Genomic DNA, 18,344 nt, shown 5'->3' on the forward strand with positions numbered 1-18,344 from the left:
AACATCTTATCGTTGACTTTTATGAGATTATAGGCTCTTGTGAGTTCTTTTTATCTTCCCCTTTTCTGTGGGGGGAAATAAAGGCTGTCCTCTATCCATACCCTTTGGCTAACTTTAAAGCTTGTAATGGATCTGAGGACTTTATTTATTATCTTTGGAGAAACCTAAACATGATGTATACCTAATTGATGTTTGAAAATTTTCCTGGAGTAACCATGGGTGGGGGGCAGTGATCTAGAAAAGTGAAAATGACCTCTTTTTGGGGGGAGGGGAGATCAGTACCCAGGAGTAGACTTAGTTTGGGTGAGTCTAATAAAAGTCTATGGGAATTGGGTTGGAATGATGGGATATGGGTGAATTCAGTTCTGGATGAGTAGCCAGGATATGGATAATGTTCATATTGAATTGAAGAATAACTTGGTTACGGCTCAGTGGAAAATAGCCCTAGATCAGGAAGCATAAGAATATGTTTGAATCTTTGTTCTATTCCTCATGACCTGAGTCTTTGGGTAAGTCACTGGACCACTTTAAGTTTCTTCATCGGTAAAATGAAGTAGCTACCTAGAGGATCTCTAAGGTCTTTCCAGCTCCAATCCCAGGAAACAGTAGCACTCCTAATGTTGTCTCAGCAGTTCTGCAGAAAGTGAGGAGTTACAAAATCTAGAGTTAGAAGGAAACAAAGAAATCTTCTAGTTCAACCTCCCACACAATATACATCGAATGCAGGGGCATGCTCTCCCCTCTGCCACCGACTCAGATCTATTGCACTTTCTATAAAGTACTGACCTCACCAAGCTCAATCCAAATGGAGTATCACAGCTAGAAGAGCCCATGTGAACATCTGGGCATGGTCCTGAAAGCCAATCATGTTTCCTTGCAACTTTGCCTGGGCTCCTCTCCCAGATGTCCTGGTGGCTTGAGCTCCTGACCTTTTGAAACTTAGAAATTCATGGACTCCCAAGTCCTTCATTTAGGACAAAAGATCGACCAAAGAAGAGAAGGCCTGCTTCCACAGCCTCCAATAGGAAAGGTCCAAGAACAGATGGAAAGAAATTCAACACTGTATAAGAAAGGTCGTTGTAATTACAGAAGTTCTTGTCATTGGCCTAGGTCTAGACTCCTTTTCAAGCTGAGCCTAGTCAATGAGTCTTCCTGAGTTCAAATTTGGCATCAGACACCTACTAGCTGGGTGACCCTCGGCAAGTCACTTCGCCCTGTCTGTCTCAGTTTCCTCACCTGTAAAATGAGCTGGAGAAGAAAATGGCAAACCTCTCCAGTATCTTTGCCAAGAAAACCCCAAATGGGGTCATGAGGAGTCAGACATAACTGAAAACGACTAGACAACAACAAACATTCCATTTCAAATACAAAATGCTCTGTTTAGCATTCAAAGCCCATCTTGTAGTCTTTTTACACCTTACTCCCTGACATGTATTCTTTGATCCAGCGACACTGGCCTTCACGCCCATCTCTGGTCTCTGGGCATTTCCTCTGGCTGTTCCCCCTGCCTGGAATGATCTCTCCCCTCAGCTCTGACTACTGACCTCCCTGGCTTCCTTTTAGTCCCAACTAAATTCCCACATCCTACAGGAAGCCTTCCCTATCCCTTTTTTTTTTTTTTTTGGTGAGGCAATTGGGGTTAAGTGACTTGCCTAGGGTCACACAGCTAGTAAGTGTTAAGTGTCTGAGGCCAAATTTGAACTCAGGTCCTCCTGATTCCAGGTCCAGTGCTCTATCCACTCCTATCCCTTCTTAATTCCAGTGCCTTCCCTCTATTGATTATTTCCTACTTATTCTGTATATAGCTTGATTTGTATATATTTACTTGCATGTCGTCCCCCCTGTTGGAATGGTAAACTCTTTGAGAGAAGGGACTGTCTTCTGCTTCGTTTTTGTATCCCCTGTGCTTAGCACAGTGCCTGGCACATAGTAGTGCTTTTAAAAATGGATTGATTGATTTTCCCCGTCCCTCTCATATATTCTCATTCCCATCCAGCTAAACCCAGCCACCCTCTGCCAATAATCTTACCTTCCCTGCCTTCCTTTTTACTATACCTTATTTTATCTGCCCCCCTCTACGCCCCCCAGATCTCTTCTTCTCCCATTCCTTCCACTTTTCATCTATCACTGACACCCCATTTCTCCCTAAAGGCATGTCACATATTGCCGTCCTTTCCATTGCTGGCTACTCTTTCCCCCCAATAAGCAGAGTCAAAAGGTAGAGTCTGAATCCTCCTTTATCCTCACTGCCACTGCTAGACCTCCCTTCCTCCTAGTTTGAGGTTCATTCCAATTTCATATAACAACCTATTTTGATACTTTTTGCAATTGATTGTATCCCTCATTTTCTTAAATGAGTTGAGTCTCCAACTCAGTTTTCTTATCAGCAACCCTTATCTTTGGGGACTTTAATATTTACCTCAAGGATCCTTCAAACACCAGTTCATCAGCCCTCCATCAATTCTTTTTGGGGGGGGGGGCAATGAGGGTTAATGTGACTTGCCTAGGGTCACACAGCTAGTAAGTGTCAAGTGTCTGAGGCCGGATTTGAACTCAGGTCCTCCTGAATCCAGGGCTGGTGCTTTATCCACTGTGCCACCTAGCTGCCCCCAGCCCTCCATCAATTCTATGACTCCCATGAGCTACATCTCTATTCCATCAAATCAGCCACAGGGGGACCGACAACCAAGACTGCATGCACCATCATCCAGAGATGGTCCTCCAACATCCGAAATTCCCTTTTCTGAAAATAGCCGCTTGCCCTTCCATCTCTCCCTTTGCCTCACTCCTCCGAAATCTGTGCTGCATCTTTACCACAACCTCTGGTTCAGGGGTTCTTAACCTTTGTTTTGTTATGGACCCTTTTGGCAATCTGGTGAAGCCTTCTCAGATTCATATCTAGATAATTGGAGGAAATGCTACATTTCAGTTAGAAATTTATGAAAATAAAGATGTAATTTTTTTTCCCATACAAGTTCATGGGTCTCTTGAAATCTATCCATGGACTCCTTGCATGGACTGAAGGCTAAAAACTCCTACACTAGACTAATAATCCCATTAGATTGTGTGCCTTTTGAGGGCAGGGACTGCCTTTGTCTTTCTTTGTATTCCCAGTCTGGCACAGTGCTTAATAAATTCTTATTGACTGCATCCTTTCCTGTTCTCCCAGATGATCACACCTGTGGTTTCCTTTTCCTCTCTCCAAAGTCATGACCAGCCCTACAAGTTAACCAGTTCACCGAGGTACTGTCCTGCACAATTGGATTCCTTGCGCTCTAGTTTCCTCTCTGACATTTCTCAACCCCGAGGTATTGGAGGAAGTCAAGGAACCACATCAACATCATCCCCTAAAGTTCCATGTTATCTAAGCTAACCCGGGACTCCACTGACCACACAATAATCTTTTGTCCTCGGTGGTTCAATCTCAGTCACACTAACCCACTGCAGTCAGTCCTAACCACTCCCTCCACCTTCAGGTCTTTAGGCCATAACACATTTCCCCTGTTTGACCTTTCAACATTTCCCTCTCTGCTTACTCTACTACTTACCATATACTTACTCCTAAGTGACTCTACCGAAGAAGAGGATCATAGAATTTCTGAGTGACTAGAGTAGTTTTAATTTTCAGGTAGGTTTCCTTTTATTTAAACTGATATAATTTGAAACTACCACCCATTGTGTGAATTCTTCCCTTTAGGGCTAAAAAGATAAGTATAAATTCTTCCCTGGAGGCCCAAATAGAAGAAATAAAATGCCTCTCATCCTTTTTAAATCCAAGAAGATCTCTATCATTCAGAAAGATCTATTTCAATAGACTGGAACTTGGAGTTGAATCTAATAGGATGAAATGTCATAATAAATGTAAAGTATTATATTTAGGTTCAAAAAGTCAACTTCCCACTGTTAATATGAATGTATAGATCACCTAGATTTGATGGAGCTGCCTTATTATCCAAATGGGTTTTATGAGACCCTGGATTAATTGCCGCAAAATGCCCTTTGCTCAAAGACTTCAAACTGAAACCAGACAGTCCCTATTTACTTTCCCCAAGAGAATAAACAAATTTAAATGCCCCTTTGAAATTCTTATTCACTATCTTCTTTCCCAAGAAAGTGAATAGATCTTATTGTTCTCCTGATCAACTATCTAGAACTCTTTGTCTTTTGCCAGGTAATCTAACCATAGCATGTACAAAGCCCGATTGGGCTTCCATGAATAAGGAGATAATGGGCCTGTTTTACTCAGTTCTGGTCACTCTACATCTCAAGTACTGCATTCAATTTAGGCCACTGCCATCTTAGGTGGTCCTGTTAGGAAGGATAATGCCACTTTGTCAGCTGATCTGACCCAAGCTAGCTTTGTTTACAGGGTAAGGTCCCAGGGTGGACCTCCAAGAGTGGGCATGCAAGCACATTACTGGAATTCTGACATTACCAGGATTGCTTTCCTACCTGGTCTTTTGACAGAGAAATTAGTGACATTTGATATGAACAATATTCTTGTCACTACTTATGTGACCTTGGGCAAGTTGAAAGAAGTGAACTCGATGACCCCTTAGCTTCCTTCCAGCTACCCTCTGACTATAAACTATAGAAGCAGGGAGACCACTTCCTGCTCCTAGCTGCCCTCCCATTGGCATATCTTGCCCTTATCTAAAGAGAGCGGTACCCACTGGAAACTTCTTTAGATAAGTTAACTGCCCTTTATTTTAGATCTTTGCACTCGGCCATTAAGTTACTTTGCATACTTAGAAAATGATTATTTATTTTGTTCATTTTTTACAAAAAATGTTGAGTTCCAAAGTCTCTCCCTCCCTTCAGCCAAGCCCCCACCCACTGAGAAGGCAAGCAACATGATTCCAATTATTGATGAGAAGTCATACTATGCCTCCTCTTGTATTTAATTTTCGATGTTTCTGCTGCCCCCCCCCCCCCATAGCAGGTAAGCTTCCTGAGGGCAGGGGCTCTTTTTGTCTTCACCCTGGGTTGCTAAGGGGTGGGGGTGGGGTGGGGGAGGGAAAGACTGTAGCCAGAATCCAATGAGAAGGTGCAGGGGAAGCTTCTTGTGAGTCTTAAAAGTGCCAAATTGGGGCAGCTAGGTGGCACAGTGGATAACGCACCTGCCCTGGATTCAGGAGGACCTGAGTTCAAATCCGATCTGACACTTGACACTTACTAGCTGTGTGACCCTGGGTAAGTCACTTAACCCTCATTGCCCAGCCCCCACAAAAAAGTGCCAAATGAATGTAAGGAGGGGAGGGACTTGTGATCTCTTTACTATAGGGAACTCCCAGGTGAGGAAATGCCCTCTGCTAGTGCAGGCCAGCACCTTCTCTTCCTTTTACTGGCTTATAGACCTCCTGTATTCTAAGCCTATGGGGTTCCACCGCCAGACTTAGTTCGGAGGCGGGATTTCAACTCATCTCTTCCTGAATTTTAGATGGGCTCTTTCTTTATCCATTCTGCTCCTCCCCCCTCACCCCCCGGTCTCTTAGAAGGACGTGCTACATGACATTTAGGCATGGAAGGCATACAGTTCCAAGCGCCCATTTGAGAAAGGAGACTGAGATCCCCACGCAGATGGATAAATGACAGCAGGAAGAGGAGGAGGAGGAGGAGGAGGAGGAGGAGGAGGAGGAGGAGGAGGAGGAGGAGGAGGAGAGTAGGGGGGGTGGGGGAGGGGAAGGTTGTAGGCTGCTGCGGGAATGCCGGGAGCGGTGGTCCCCGCGCGAGGGACGCTGGGAGTTGTAGTCTCGAGGCCTGTGCCAGGCGATCGTGTCATGGCTGCCGGCGTCGAGGTCCTGTACTTGTCCAGCCCGGGGACACAAAGTTTCTGAGCGGGGCTGACTGGGGACCTGAACTCCCGTAAGTGACGCCGGGCGGCCAGGCCCGGGCCCTGGCATCTTTAGCAGGGATCTCCATGGCAGGCTTGTTGTAGGGGCTGCCCCCGCCGAGGCGGAGACTTCAGTTCCGAGTTGGTTTCCCCGTCACTTGTTGCGGGCGGCTGCGTCCTCTGCCCCCGCCCCGGCTGCCGCAGCTCGGACTGCCTCCCTCCCTTCTTCCCCCTGCTAGTCTGCGCTCGCTCGAGCCTGCCTGCCTCGCTTCTTCCCCTTCTGGGGAGCGAGAGCACTATGTGGCAGCCTGAATCTGAGAGAAAACGACTCTTTCTTTCCATCCTCCCCGACTCCCCAACCTCACCTCCCCAGGCTGGACATGACAGCCAACCCAAATAACCAGGGACAAGGGCAAGGGCAAGGGCGCCCGTCCTGACCCTTCCCCCCGCCTCCCTCCCCTTGGCTCCCCTTGCTCTGCCCTTGCAGCTGTCCGAGAGCTTGGCATTTCACTCTAGTAACTTTTCCTGATCAGGAAACTGACGGTCTTTTACTGCATCAGGGGGCTTCTGATCCCATCCTTCTTTTGGACGCATGGATCGAGTTAGCAAACGCCGGCATGAATTTTAAGGTTTACATTATGGTAACCCCAGCTAACTCCGCCCAATCTGCCTTTGATTTAGGGAGTCGGGGAGAGAAGGGGCCTCGACTCCAACCCCTTCGTTTTTGTTTAAATTTTTGTTTCTTCAGTAACGAAGGGGAAGCTGAGGCACAAAGAAATTAAATGGCTAGCGTAGTGTCTTAGGCAGGATTTGAACCCAGGTGTTCCTGAAGGCAAGTCCACTATCAAGCACCATTCTTATCTCTGAGGGCCAAATATCAAACGCTCGAGGCTTAGATTTCCTTCTATTGCTCTTAGATTTAGAGCTGAAAGGGACTTTAGAAGTCACCTAGCCCAGCCCTCTTATTTTACAGAGGAGGAAACTAAGGCCCAGAGAGATGAAGCAACTTGCTCAGACGCGTGGGTTGGAATTTGCTGTGTAATTAATTGCAAAAAATATTCTGGTGGACTTTTTTTTTTTTGCCTGTGCCTAAGAACAAATTTGTTCTTTGTTGACAAATTTATTCTTTGTTCGATGCAGAACGAGAGGCTAGAGTGCTCCAACTTGAGTTTTATAGGACAGCTAAGTATGGAAAATGATTCTTTGAAGCAAACTTAATCTGTAACACATAATTGGTGGTTGTTACTGAGATAAGGCTAACTTTCACTTGTCTTGGCTTTTTGCATTTGACTGGACGTCCTGTGAGTCACGTGATAAACCATTATGTAGTAAACTTGTAGGAAATCTTCCATTTGCTTTGCAGAGATCTTTGTTGGATGGATCATTTCCATTTCCTCTGCCACACCCATGTTGCTTGCTGGAAGACCCCAGTCACAGGCCAGGCACATTTTAAATTTGTAAACAGCACTTTAGTTAGTTTTTTAGCTGTTTACTTGCCTTGGCAAAGAGTCCTTTTTAAAAATAAAGATAACCAAAATAGGAAATCATTTGGGGTTTAGTGGAAAGAACATCAATCAGTCTGGACGTCAGGAGAACCGGGGCCAGTTTTGGTAGCTATTCCTTGTATAAATTATTTAACATCCCGGGGCCTCCGTTTCTTCATCTACAAACTAGTGATTATGAAGTGCTATTTAAATGTAGATTATACATAATATTTCAGTCAGGTAGCATCTGACACTTCATAGATCCCATTTGAGGGTTTCTTGGCAAAGATACTGGAGTGGTTTACCATCTCCTGCTCATTTTACGGATGAGGAAACTGAGGCAAACAGGGTCAAGTGACTTGCCCAGGATCCCACAGCTGGTAACTGAAGGCAAATTTGAACTTGGGTCTAACTCCAGGCCTGGGGCTCTATCCCTACCACTACCCACCTTCCTCGTGCATAAGATTATCTCTATAATATTAATAGGGATAGGGACCATTAATAGTAATTTGGGAATATCGATAATGATACGGAAATAGTGCTAACAACAATAGAGTGGTAGCAATACCCACTGCAGGAATTAATGTTGATTTGTAGTGAATTAGGTTCCTAGTGCCCAAAGTAGTGCCCAAAGGGACCTACAACCTCTTAGTCCAACTTTATGACTTTACAAATGACAAAACTGAGACTCAAGGAATTTATGTGACATATGCAAATCACTCTGGTAGTGGGCATTTAAGGTACTAACTCCTTGGGCAGATCCACATAAGGCTGAATAGTTTAGTTTAGTAAATCAGCCCTAGTCCAAATGACTATGGTCTATATATTTGGATCCCAATTGTCTGCTCCAGATTTGTAACCAGAAAAACATGTGATTAGCAAGTCACTTGAATTTCTCTGACTTGTTGCATCTATTGACATTCATCCGATGTCTTCAGTGGTTGACCCAACTGGGCAAAAAAAAAAAAGTTTAACACTTGTTGAAACTGCCCTAAGTAAAAGCCACAACTCTCATTCTATTTGCCTTGACTTCTAGAGACACTTCCTTCTTTGACCTAGAGAAATGAGGTCAGTGGTTTATTGGAGGATGGGATTAGCATTGGTTAATCTGGTTTTGTGAACTACTCATCTGCCCACTCCAAACCCCTTGTACATCATACTAAACTCCCATACCATCTGCTTAATCCTGCTCACCATTTTATTCATCTTACTCCCTGACTGATTGCAGCATATCAGGGGATCCATATTTCTTCTGTAGTTCTGTTTGTGGAACTGATGCTACAAAGTGGACCTTTGGTGTCCTTCCATTGTGAGCATCCTTTGTGGATGCATCACAGTGCTAAGAGTTCTTTTCAGGTTTAATTTTCTTCCTCCAGTGTTTCCTTCCTTCTTCAGTGTTAACATTTCTATATCTCTTTGTGCCTTAGAGGTTGACAACTTCTTCAGCCCATTATTTTTCCCATATTTTTCTTGTAATGGGGATGAATTTAGAGGACCAAATGCTTTTTTTTTTTTTTTTTTTTTTTGCAGGCAATGGGGGTTAAGTGACTTGCCCAGGGTCACACAGCTAGTAAGTGTCAAGTGTCTGAGACTGGATTTGAACTCAGATACTCCTGAATCCAGGGCCGGTGCTTTAACCACTGCGCCATCTAGCTGCCCCAGGACCAAATGCTTTTAGTTTGGTAATACTTGATTCATATTATGAAGATAACATATAAATCTTTAGGGTTTACAAAGCACTTCAGTATTGATCACAGGAAGGAATGTTAGTGACCAAGGAATATTGATAGATTTAAAATTTGCCCTTCCCAGAGTGTCCCACCATCTTTGCCACTAGCATTATCATCATCACCACCAACATTGACAACAACAAGCACTTATCTAAGGCTTAACTGTGTACTAGGCACCAACCAATTATTGGTGATAAAAAAAGAAAGGCAGGGGTAGCTAGGTGGTGCCAGCCCTGGATTCAGGAGGACCTGAGTTCAAAGGTGGCCTTAGACACTTGACACTTAATAGCTGTGTGACCCTGGGCATGTCACTTAACCCTCATTGCCCTGCAAAAATAAAATAAAAAATATATAGTAAGAACAAAAAAAGGAGGAAGAAATGGGATGGGATACACACACACACACACACACACACATATATATACACATATATACACACATATATACAGACAGACAGACAGACAGACATATATATATATATATGAAAGGCAAAAACAGGACCCCAGTCTTCAGGAGCTCACAATCAAATGGGGCTAGAAGGTGAGCAAGCAACTATGTTTATTCAGAAAATATACACTATAAATTGTAGGTAATCTCAGCAGAAGGATGCTAGCAGGTAGGGAGCCTAGATGCTCTTCAAACTTCCTGGGAAGAATTAGGGCTTTGAGTCCAAACCTCCTTGATCCTGGGTCCAGTGGCTGACTCATGGCTTTGTTTCTGGTGGTTCCCCTCACTCATCCTTGAATTTTGAGCAGTGTGCTGTTTCATCTCTCTGGTTGTTTCCAAAGTAATGAAAGTACACTTGTATAACCCATATCTGATTGTTTGCCACCTCAGGAAGGGGGGAGAGGAGGGAGGGAAAGAGGGATTAAAATTGGAACCCTAAACTATAAATAAAAATGTTTATTACAAAAACAAACACATGCAAAAAAACCCCAACATCATGAAGGTAAGCCAGATATCCTTTGAGACTTCTCCCAGTTGAGCCAAATAAAAAAATAAACGTGCATATATATATATATTTTTTCATATATTTTTATAATCAAATTTAGGAGGAGCTTGTATTTAGCAGAGCTTCCCAAATGTCACATACCTGGGCTAGGTGAGAACAGTTGCTCTCATTGGAAGTGTGGCTATGAGATTGATGTTTAGAACCTCAGCTGTTTATTGATCACTATTTGAGACAAGCCTGCTTTTTTTTTTATTTAGCTGTGACCTTGGTCTGCAAACAGAAACAAATGGCCAGTGGCCAAGTTAACTGTTAAAGTTTCAGGCTAGAAAGGGTTATTTACTTGTATCCACTCTGTTTCCTAACCAGCTAATATCTAACTGTGATTAGCAGACTAAGAGATTAGATAGTGTTTGATAACCTATTCCCAAGGAAATGGCAGGGTGAGTCTCTTTAACAAATGGCTTCTGTTCTCATGGAGAGCTGATAAAACTTAAAATGATATGGATTGAGGGATTAGATTATGTTTGTGTTTATTCTTTTTCTTTCCAGGGTTAACTATATTTAAAAATCCTCCTTGAGAGACTACAGGTTCCTCAGGAGAGACAATTACATAAAGCAATTTATTAGCTTGAGTCCAAGATTTGCATAGTGTACTGCTCTTTTAACAGAATGGAATGAGCCTGGGAAAAGGTCATTCAAAAAAAGCTGGTCAACAAGCATTTATTAAGGGTTACCACTTCCAGGCACTATGCTAAACAAGGGTTACAAAGAGAGGCGAAAATAGTCCCTTCCCTCAAGAAGCTTATACTCAAACAGGGAGACCACATATAAATAACTAAATTGATAAAACATATAAACAAGATACAAGTTTAATGGGGAAAGGGAAGGAACTAGCAGATTTGAATTGGCTTCTGCAGGAAATAAAAGTTGAATTGACTCTTCTCCCTCCCCCCACACACAATTTTTTTTTTCCAGTTACAGGTAAAGGTAGTTTTCAACACTCTTTTTTGTGTGTTTGTTTGTTTTGCGAGGCATTGAGGGTTAAATGACTTGCCCAGGATCAAGTGTCAAATGTTTGAGGCTGGGTTTGAACTCAGGTCCTCCTGAATCCAGGGCTGGTGCTTTATCCACTCAGCATTCATTTTTGTAAGATTTTGAGTTCCAAATTTTTCTCTCCCCCTCCCTTCCTTTTCCCCTCCCCAAGACAGCCAGCAATCTGATATAGGCTATATATGTACAATCATTTAAACCTATTTTCCCATTAGTCACGTTGTGAAAAAGAATCAAAACAAAAGGGAAAAACCTCAAGAAAGAAAAAACAAAAAACAAAATAAAGTGAAAATCGTCTACTTTAATCTGCATTTAGACTCCATCATTCTTTCTGTGCATGTGGAGAGCATTTTCCATCCTGAGTCCTTTGGAATTTTCTTGGATCATCACATTGCTGAGAAGAGCTAATTCTATCACAATTGATCATCACACAATGTTCTAGTTATATTGAACCAAGATATCAGGATTGGGGAACAGCCAGTGTAGACATGGGGATAGGAGATGGATTCCTCATGATTGAGAAACAGCCAATCAGCCAATGTAGTTGGACCATAGAGTGCATAGAGGGGAGTAAGTTATGATAAGACTGGAAAGGTGGGAGGGGCCAGGTTCTAAAGAGGTTCAGATGGGCTTTGTATTTGTTCTAGAGCTAATAGGGAGCCACAGGAGCTCACTGCACAGCGCGGTGACTTGGTTTAATCTAGATTTTAGAAAAGTCACTTTGCCAGTTTGGTGGAGGATGGGTGGATGAGAGAGCAGTGACCTGAGCTGGGAGACTAGTTAGAAAGCTGCTGCAATAGTGTAGGTGGGAGGTGTGGTAGGGTGGGGGTTGTATGAGTATTGCAAGGGGGTAAGAGATGAAGTGAAATGGCAAGATCTGGCAGTGGATTGAATGTTGGGTGAGTGTGAGTGAGGAGTTGAGGATAATACAGAATTTGCAGCCCTTGGGGATTGGGACACTCAAGTCTACAAGTCTAGGGGGTAACTTGAACTACTAGTAATAGAGGCCAACTTATAGTATATAAATATATTTGTAGTAATAAAGCCAACTTGAGTAACTTGAAAGAATGTCCAATCTATGACACTTGAAAAGCATTCAGTCTTTGAGAACTTTCTGTTGATGATATGAAAAGAGACAGAGAAAGACAGTTGAGCTAGTTTTCACAGAGGCAAGGGGTGTAGTTAGCTCCAGTTAGTTGGGCTTGAATGGCTATAAATGACTTCCATATTTAAGCAAAACCTTTTGAAATTAACTGTTGTTCAGTCATTTTCAGTTGTGTTGGACTCTTCATGACCCATTGGAGTTTTCTTGGCAAAGATACTGGAGTGGCTTGCCATTTCCTTCTCTGGTTCATTTTACACATGAGGGAACCGAGGCAAACAGGGTGAAGTGACTTGCCCAGGGTCAGACATCTAGTAAATGCCTGAGGCTGGATTTGAACTCAGGAAGGTAAATCTTCCTGAGTCCAGGCCTGATATTCTATCCACTGCACCACCTAACTGACTTTTCACAATGAGTACTGCTTGTAAATCAGTGAATAGAATCTTTTTTTTCCCCAGTGAATAGAATCTTATGTGTATGTGGGTCATAATATGTATGTCTGGACCTAGTAGTTATACTCCTATGGTAGGATTTAGGAAATTTCCACTGTTTGTTGTAGAGATTGGCACCTTAGACATATTGACTTCTGAGGTATTGGAGGCTTGAGGCCAGTGGCTACAGTCATATCCTCCCCACTTCCCTCCTTATCCCCACCCTGCTCTAACATATTTACAATCCATGGTCAGAACTTTGACTCCTAAATTTTGAAAGATTACTAATGTCTCTTTTTCTTAGTTTTCCATTTAAAATCCTGAAAGGTGAGCTAAGGTGCTAGTCATAGGTATTTGACCAAACCCATTTGGACACAAATGGTAGAAAGAACACTGAATTGGGGGGTCAGAGATCCGTATTCAACTCCTGTTTCTGCTATTTATCATCTGTGTGAGTTTGGGCAAGTTAATTAACTTCTCTGGCCATCACTATTCACATTGGTAAAATGAGAAGATTAGAATGAATGGCTCTGAGATTTTTCTTTCAATTTGAAATCTACCACCCTCAGATCTTGTCACTTGTGGATTTTCAGTAGAGTAGATGGTCATTTGGTTCTAAGGTGCCTCATAAAAAGTTGCCACATCAAGCATGAAACTTAGTTTCATCTGTTTCTACAAAGTTAAAACTGAGCATTATTTAGGATTTGTGAATATGTTTCTTGGAATTTCAATATGCCAGAGTTGATATGTAGCTTTCCATGACACTTCCAGGGTTTTAATTTGTTGTTTATTTGTTTTAAAGGGCTTTAGGGAATTCACTAGTCTACCCTGCCAGCTCATTTTATTTTATTTTTTAATAAATTTTTATTGATGACCTTTGCTTTTGTGTGTGTGTGTGTGAGGCAATTGGGGTTAAGTGACTTGCCCAAGGTCACACAGCTAGTAAGTGTCAAGTGTCTGAGGCCGGATTTGAACTCAGGTCCTCCTGACTCCAGGGCCGGTGCTCTATCCATTGTGCCATCTAGCTGCCCTGATGACCTTTGCTTTTAAATCACCTACATTTCCCGATGTAGGCAGCTAGGTGGTACCTGGATAGAGCACTGGGCCTGGAGTCAGGAAGACCTAAATTCAAATCCAGCCTCAGATCCTCCCTATCAGTGTGACCCTGAGCAAGTCACTTCACCCTGTCTGCCTCGGTTTCCTCATCTGTAAAATGAGCTGGGGAAGGAAACTTTGCCAAGAAAACCCAAGATAGGGTCATGAAAAGTCTGACATGACTGAACAATAACAACATTTCCCAAAATAACTCTCTTTCCTCTCTCTCCCAGAGAGTCATCCCTTAATACAAAAAAAAAGAAGGGGGGTAAAATTCAACAAAACTCTCCATTGTATCAAAAAAGTCCGATGTTATAGGCAGCATTCTAAAACCATAAACACCCATCTCTGCAAAGAAGTGGGTGGATGTGTCTTGTCTTATCTCTTCTTTCCTGTCAAGCTTAGTCTTTCCAATTACACAGCATTCAATTTCCATGATTGGTTCTTCTTCCAGTATGGTAGTATACCAGACTGAGGTCTGCATCAGGTTGTTAGAAGATAATCCTGTGGTCATTCAGTCCTTCCTGCCCTTTCCCTACCCATGGCCTCTCTTGAGATGTATTGATGAGACCACAAATAGAGTCCCGAGTCCATCAAAGAAAGTGCCTCAGTTTTAGTAAAATTGCATTTATTTGTAACTTGCAGTTTGCGTAATTTAACCATTGGATGCCACTAGTTGGTTCTCAATGAGGAAAAAGTCTTATTGCTTTGGTGATTTTTGTGAATTTATAAGTGGGGAAAATTTATTGAAACTGATGTAAATTAATGAAAACTCTGTAGATCTTGTAGCATTTTTAAGTTGGATGGAAGGTATGTACTTTAGGATTTTGTTGACAAATATTGCAGCTCCTCATGGTTTACCAGATGCCATTGTGAGTTGATTTGGCTTAAAAATTCACCTAAGGCAGCTAGATGGCATTAGAGTGGATAGAGTTCTGGGCCTGGAGTCAAGAAGACTCATCTCCTTGAGTTCAAATCTGGCCTCAGATACTTCCTAGGTGTGTGACCCTGGTCCAGTCACTGAACCCTGTTTGCCTCAGTTTCTTCATCTGTAAAATGAACTGGAGAAAGAAATGGCAAACCTTTCCAGTATCTCTGCCAAGAAAATCCCAAATAGAGTCACAGAGAGTTGCACATGACTGAAACATTTAACTGCAACAACAATAATTCACCACCTTTTAACTAATCTGGTGATTCTGAATTTTGCAGGTCTGGTCTGTAGAATGTAGACATATAAACTGTGCCCATATATAGGGTAGAGTCTGGATAAATGTTTATTGAATGAATGAGCCCTGGAAATCAAGGGTTACTGTTTTTGGTTCTGGTGATTGTTAAATACTTGGCATTAGTATATGCTATTTCTATGTTTATACTACAGTATGTTATGCTAGGCTTCCTGTAAATTATAATATTTTCAATCACTTAACCTTATTTACCTGATGGCAAATTTTATCTCTCATTTGTTTTGTTTTTAATTTTTTTTTCAGTTAATAAGGTGTACTGTTGTAAAAATAATCACAGTAGGTAGAAATGTGAGCCTTTTGTTTGTAGGAGTGTCCTATAATCTGTGTGTGTTGTTTTTACAAATGAAGAAGTAGAACTCTAAATCGGTTGAGCAGGTTTCAGAAAAGACTCATAGTAAGACCTTGTTGAAATAAGAAAAATCTAAGAATCCGAGTCGCTATAACGCTGCCTTTTGAATATTTTAAGGTTGACTTTCTCCATACTTTGGGGCACAGGAATAGATTCTTATTTGTAGAAGCCAGCATTTGACAGAACTCTAGCCAAATACATTCCATCCCACGCTGTTGCCCTTTGTGCAGGGTGACCCATTTAAAATGGGCCTCATTTAAGGTGACAAGACAGGGCCTAACACAATGTGAAATAAATAATTAAGTCAATCAAACGAATGAAGCCATGACAACATCATTTATGTGTAATTTAAACCAATGGAAAAGTCAGCAGTTAAGAGAGACTGACTCCTTGGCTGGGAACCCTCCTAGCTTACAAACTTCAGGCACTGGTTCCTGATGTCAGGCTTTGGGTTCAGCTCTTTGATAGCACTGTTGCTGGGTACCATAATTGGCTTGCAAAGTTCTTCATATTTAGTCTTGCTTAGGGTGTTTACCTTTCATGGTGTTTATGACATTTTTTTCCCTTTTAATATGTCACTCACGGAAGCAAGAGGATCCGTCAAATAGGATTTACTATGAGCCCAGTCATTGTTTTTCTCTTAGATCTTGAAGGTCCACGGATGAGGAAACTTCTTTCTGTGTATTTCGAGGTCTGTCGTGGTATTGGTGGTTTCTTTCTTAACATTTTTCCAGTGCTTTGTCTTGAACTAGTGGAAGTTTCCCTGAATAATTTTTGCAGATGCCTGGCTTGAGGTATACTTTTCCTTTAGGGTTTGGGTGATGCTCCTTGGCATGGATAGGCCTTACTTTATAGAGACCAAGGCCCTTGCTACCGTATGACCCAGGGTCCCCCAGGTATTGTCACTGGTCAGTCAAAAACATAGTAAGATGCTCACAAACACTGGACTCTTTGGTGAGGCTAGTTTTACATTGATCAGATCAAAGAATCCAATCAGGATGTGACAATAAGTGGCCAAATCATTTCTGAGTAGCTCTGGTTAACTAGGTTACTGTTGTTTTTGTTTAGTTATTTCAGTTGTGTCTGTCTCTCTGTGACCCTATTTGTGGTTTTCTTGGCAGAGATACAGGAGTACTTTACCATTTCCTTCTCCAGCTCATTTTACAGATGAGCAAACTGAGGCAAACAGGGTGAAGTGACTTGCCCAGGGTCACACAGCTAGGGAGGGTCTGAGGCTGGATTTGGACTCAGGTCTTCCTGACTCCAGGCCCTGTGTTCCATCCCCTACACCACCTACCTGCCCTAATTAGGTTGTCTGAGGTCACAGATTCCCCCAACGTGAGTTATCATCTATTATTAATCTGAGCTTCATGAACTTATTTCAAAAATATCTTGATAACTATATGAGCATATTTGGTTTCCTTGGTAGTCCTATGTATTTTATTTTATTTATTCAAAAACATTCTGAGGAAGGGTCCAAAGGTTTCACCAGACACTGGCAAAGGGGAGGGATTGGGTTGATGATAGAAAAAGCGGTAAAGTATACCTGCTCTAGGCCACCCCCCTCAGTCAGAGGGCTTTTCTTGGCAGAAGTACTAGAGTGGTTTGCCATTTCCTTCTCCAGCTCCATTTACAGATGAGGAAACCGAGACCAGTGGGGTAAAGTGACTTGCGCAGGGTCACCCAGGTAGGAAGTGACTGAGGCTAGATTTGAACTCAGGGAGATGAGTCTGACTCCAGGTGCAGCGTTCCTTCTACTTCATCACCTATCTAGGAAAATGTAATTAATCTCTTCCAGTCAATCCTTCAGTTGTAAACATTTATTAAGTGGCAAGCACTGGGCTATGGTCTGGGTATACAAAAAGAGGCACTGAGTTCAAATCTGGCCTCAGACACTTAACCCTTACTAGCTGTGTGACCCTGGGCAAGTCACTTAGCTGCAGTTGCCTCACCAAAAAAAAAAGAGGCATACAGGCAATGCTCTCAAGGAGCTCATTAGATTTATGGATGGTGAGTGCCAGAAATGACAATCTAAAGAGAAGGTAAAGTAGACATGCAGATAATCCCTACGGGCACATGTATAGACACAATACTCACATGACCCTGAATTCTAGATTACTAAGGGCTTAATAAAGCCAGGCTGGGGGTTATCGGGGTTCCCTTGCCATTTCCACCTTTTCCTTCTGTTGTCTATTCTCAGCCATTTTGCTTCACAATAACAACTGCAGGGAGAAGAAATAGAAAGAAATTCCAGACCAATTAGCCACAGAGAGATGAGTTAAAGTTCTTGGGATTGATCACATGAGGAGTTAGTGTCAATGCCAGAATTAGAAAGTCATAGTTCCTGAGTTCATTTGGCTAGATTTTCATTACTGGATTGAACTCTATCCTGGACTTGCCCACTGGCAAATGGAAAGAAGACAGAAAAGCAATAACAAATAATAGATTACATATTATTGTTGAGAGGCTGGGGGCAGGGTGAAGGTGAGGGGTTAGAAACCCTCAAGAAAGATCATTTGCTTGTGGGTATCAATTATATCCAGAGCAAAACAGAGACCTTTATCGAAAGTGCCATTGATGTTCATCATTTCTTGTGATGGATTGTAAATCGAAAGAAAAAGCCTGATTTATTACAATCAGGTGATAAGAGAACTTCCCAAGGAATTCTGGGCCTGAAAGTTCCTTGATTCTATCTTCAGGACATATATTAGGAAAGCAGTAGCCATGGCAACTCTTAGTCCCTGTGCTTTCTACCCCCAGGTACCCAGGTGCCGCTTTGGGCTGCTGTGAAAGCATGGCGTTCATATTCACTGTTATTATAACTCTGTTTGTTTTCATTTTTACAAGTCTAGATCTTAACATTTAGGGTCTGGAAGGTAACTTGTCTTCCCCTCCCTGAGCTGAAATTAGATTAACCAGGAGAAATAACAGACATTCCAGAATACCTGGATGCTTAGTTGTATGTGAACTGCCAAATTCCTCCCAATACTGCTCTTGTGTTAGATTGGAAGTACTCATCCCATGGACACCTTTGTTAGGATCTTAGTGTCACAGTGCTTCCCTTTCTTGTCCCA

General features: G+C 42.4%; 1 protein-coding gene across 1 annotated transcript in view; it reads left to right on the forward strand.

Moving 5' to 3' along the window:
* The first annotated feature begins 5,749 nt into the window (after positions 1 to 5,749).
* Positions 5,750 to 18,344, forward strand: part of FYCO1 (FYVE and coiled-coil domain autophagy adaptor 1) — a 99,931-nt gene continuing 87,336 nt past the window's right edge. The window contains exon 1 of the mRNA XM_043965173.1: positions 5,750 to 5,865. The gene's annotated coding sequence lies outside the window, so the exon portion shown is untranslated. The remainder of the gene's footprint in view (positions 5,866 to 18,344) is intronic.

The sequence above is a fragment of the Dromiciops gliroides genome, chromosome 5 (genome assembly GCF_019393635.1).
Source record: "Dromiciops gliroides isolate mDroGli1 chromosome 5, mDroGli1.pri, whole genome shotgun sequence".
NCBI classification, from domain to species: Eukaryota; Metazoa; Chordata; class Mammalia; order Microbiotheria; family Microbiotheriidae; genus Dromiciops; species Dromiciops gliroides.